Below are 4,286 nucleotides of genomic sequence, written 5' to 3'. Positions count from 1 at the left end.
TTCATAATTGCCCTGTGATGTTTAAAGTTGCAGATAATTCACATATGAAATATACTGTCTTTAATGTATCCTATTTCCTCAAATTCTCTGCTTTCAATGAAACGTGAAATCTAATTTAAAGCAAAGTTCAAAATACGATCTGTATAGCATCCATGCCAGTATTTTCACTTTGAAGATTTATGGCATGCTACAGCCTAGCTTTTTTAACAGGAATAAAAAAGTAAACATCAAAAAGTGGGGATTCTAGCTCAGAGTAAGTTGAGAACTCATAAGAAATCACTTGTCGGCTTTAAATTAATCCATTCATTCCAGTCTTGACTAATTGCTTTTCAGAATAGTGAATTTCAAGGTACAATTTCATGGCCACTATCATTATTCTTGGAAAACAATGGAAATGCGAATGATATTATGACCAAAGACAGATACACAATTCCATTTCCAAAATGGCAGATTCTGGAAAGTAATGTGCTATTTTTAATAAATTTGAGAACTGATTGTTAAAGTAATGGGCAATGACCATGTAGGATAAAAAGTGAGGATAATTGAGAATCAACATGAGTTCCCTGGGAGGAAATTAATCCAAAGTAACATAATGTTGCTCTACCGGCAGCATCCTATGGCAGGATGTCTCCCTGGAAGTTCTCCCCTCCCAGGCATGGGTCCCTGGGCTTCCTGCCTCAGAAGCTCACAGCAGCTGGCACCACGGGAAGGTGAAGAGCTTTCCCAAGGATGACTCTTCCAAGCCTGTACACCTCACAGCCTTCCTCGGCTACAAGACTGGCATGACACACATGGTGAGGGAGGTCGATAGGCCAGGGCGCAAGGTGAAGAAGAAGGAAGTTGTGGAGGCTGTGACCATTGTGGAGCCGCTGCCCGTGGTGACTGTGGGCATTGTGTGCTATGTGGAAACACCTCGAGGCCTCCAGACCTTTAAGACCATCTTTGCTGAGCATTTCAGCAATGAATGCAAAAGGCACTTCTATAAAAACTGGCATAAATGTAAGATGAAGGCCTTTACCAAATACTGCAAGAAGTGGTAGGACATAATGGCAAGAAGCAGCTGGAGAGGGACTTCAGCAGCATGAAGTACTACCAGGTCATCTGTGTCATTGCCCACACCCAGAGGTGCCTGCTTCCTATAAACCAGAAGAAGGTCCACCTCATGGAGATCCAGGTGAACAGAGGCACTGTGGCCGAAAAACTGGACTGGGCTGACGAGAGGCTATAGTGACAGGTCCCTATGATTCAAGTGTTTGGGCAGGATGAGATGATTGCTGTCATTGGGGTGACCAAGGGCAAAGGCTACATAAGGGTCACCAGCCATTGGCACACCAAGAAGCTGCCCCATAAGACCCACCGAGGGCTGCATAAAGTTGCCTGTATTAGGGCGTGACATCCTGCCCGGGTGGCCTTCTCTCTGGCTCAGGCTAGACAGAAAGGCTACCATCACTGCATCGAGATCAACAAGAAGATCCACAAGTTTGGCCAGGGCTACCTCATCAAGGACCGCAAACTGATCAAGAAAAATGTCTCTACTGATTACGATCTGTCTGACAAGAGCATCAAACCTCTGTGTGGCCTTGTCCACTGCGGTGAAGTGACCAATGGCTTTGTCATGCTCAAAAGCTGCGTGGTAGGAAACAAGAAGCAAGTGCTCACCCTGTGTGAGTCCTTGCTGGTGCAGACCCAATTGTGGGCCTTGAAGAAGACTGACCTCAAGTTTATTGACACCACCTCTAAATTTGGCCATGGTTGCTTCCAGACTGTGGAGGAGAAGAAAGTATTCATGGGACCCCTTAAGAAGGACAGAATTGCAAAGGAAGAAGGGGCCTAATGTCAGAACAGATTGCACAGCTGGTAGAATCTCAATAAAATTATTTTCCAGTTGGGGGGGGGGAAGTTACATAATGTTCTTTCTCTGATAAATTTTTAATGTTACTGATCAGCAAATCACTGCCAAGATGATGTATTAATTTCAACAAAGAAAAGTATCACTTAATACCCTTGGAAATAAAGTAATAAATATTAACTTTAATAACACTCTTATTAATTAATTAATTAATTTTGGCTGTGTTGAGTCCCAGTTGCAGCACGTGGGATCTTTCACTCTTTTTAAATTTATTTATTTATTTATTTTGGCTGTGTTGGGTCCCAGTTGCGGCACGTGGGATCTTTCATTGTGGTGAGCAGGCTTTTTGTTGTAGCATGTGGGCTTCTAATTGTGGCACTAGGGCTCCAGAGTGCATGGGCTCAGTAGTTGGAGTGCATGGGCTTAGTACCCCCACAGCATGTGGGATCTTAGTTCCTTGACCAGGGATTGAACCCATGTCCTCTGCATTAGAAGGTGGATTCTTAACCACTGGACCACCAGGGAAGTCCCCCAGTAATATTACTCTTAAGAGGATTACTTAAGTATTGATTAATGGCTATAGATCATGCTGAATAAAGCCTCAATTACAGCACTGTAGTTTTCTGACTCTATTTGGTACCACTTAATCATTGACTGGATGAGAAAAATGATTTTCAAATCAGATAGTAATTTTTAATATCAGTTAGATATCTAAAGCTGCAAAGATTTGTTAGAGTGATGTTCTCGAACAGCTAAAGTCCCTCCAACCAAAATCAACAAGATAATGATTAAAGATATATAAAAATAATCTAAGAAATCTTACACAGCCCATTATGCATAATCTGGTTTCATAGCAGGTCCTATGAAAAAAATATCTGGAGGATTGATTTATTCACAATTTTTATTTTCATTCACTCACTTAATAAATATTTATCACCATGTCCTATTCTGGGTACTGGAAATATAATAGTGAATCAGAAAAATAAAGACTTTTTTTCTTCTAGAGCTTACATTTTAATAGGTTGTAGCATAAGATTAACAAATAAATAAACAAGATAATTTCAAATAGAAATAAGTTTCAAACTATTTTGACTAGAAGCAGTGTTGAGGACTAATTTAGGCTAGGTCAGGAATGCCCGCTGAGGATATGGTATTTGATCTCAGAATACTAAAAGGAAGGATCCAGATATAGGAAAATCAGGAGTTAAAGTTTTAAGGCAGAGAAAACATCATATGTGAACACCTTAGGTAGGGGAGGATGAGCTTGGCCAAGTCAAGCAAGTGGCAAGTGGTAGAATAAAAAGATAACAATGATTGTGCAGAGTAAGATCATTTAAGAATTTTACAAGTCATAAAAAAGAAATCTGATTTTATCCCAAGTGAAATGGGAAATTCCTAGAGCATCTTGAGTAAGAAAGTAATATGATTATATTGGATCCATTTGACAGATCATCCCAGTTTCTCTGCAGAGAAAAGGACAGTGAGAGGCCAAGAGTTGACACAGTGAAATTTATTAAGAGTAATCCTGGTGAAATAATTGTGACTTAGACCAGAATGGTGTCAATGGAAATGAAAATAATTGAATGGATTTAGAATGTAATCTGAGGGTGAACCAAACAGAGTGAGTGAGAAATTAAACATGAGGATGCAGAGAAGACTCAAGAGTGACACTTGGTTATAGGGATTAAAGAACGAGGTAAATTGTGGTAGAATTTACTTAAATCAGGGAAATATAGGGTAGGCATATGTTAAATTTAAGAAATCATTTGGGTATTCAAATGTAGTTTTTAAATAGATCATTCAATATTAATGTACTCAGTACAAATTAAGCTCATTGGAGAGGTCAGATCTAATGATACAGATTCTGTAGATGTCAGCAAATAGATGGGACAATGCCATTGAAGAATACATAATGAGAAACTGTAGGAGTAGAAAAATGGAAGAAATAGGGTTAAGCCCTGTGACATTTTAATATTTTGAGGTCAAACAGAGAAGTAAGGACCAGTAAAGCAGTTTGAGAAGGAGGAATAAGAGAAAAAAATCAGGAGAATATGGTGCTACAGAGGCCAAGACAAGAGATGGTTTCAAGAATGAAGAAGTGATCAGCTAAGTGAGGTATTGCCGAGAGGTTAAGTAAGATGAGGAAAAATAAGTGACCATAGGACTTCTTCTGGCCATAGAGGATAAGATAATACAGACCAACCCATCCACTAATTATAACTAGAAGTGGTAAAATATTAAAATAATATGTAATACTTAGTGATAAATCTGACAAAAGATATGCAAGACCTGTACACTGAAAACTACAAAATACCACAGAAAGAAACTGAAAGACATGTAAATAAATGGAGAGTGGAGAGAGACAATTCGTTCATCTTTTGAGAAATTCAGTGCTTTTAAGATGTCATTTTCCTCAAATTGATCTATAGCTCCAATG

At 39.2% G+C, this 4,286-nt stretch overlaps 1 pseudogene; it reads left to right on the top strand.

Annotated features, from left to right (window-relative positions):
* The first annotated feature begins 624 nt into the window (after nucleotides 1–624).
* On the top strand, nucleotides 625–1,834 carry LOC103015847 (60S ribosomal protein L3-like; annotated as a pseudogene).
* Nucleotides 1,835–4,286: the final 2,452 nt, after the last annotated feature.

This window comes from Balaenoptera acutorostrata, chromosome 20 (assembly GCF_949987535.1).
Source record: "Balaenoptera acutorostrata chromosome 20, mBalAcu1.1, whole genome shotgun sequence".
In the NCBI taxonomy this organism is placed as follows: Eukaryota; Metazoa; Chordata; class Mammalia; order Artiodactyla; family Balaenopteridae; genus Balaenoptera; species Balaenoptera acutorostrata.
Note: the sequence above shows the minus strand (reverse complement) of the source record. Positions and strands in the feature narration are given on the sequence as shown.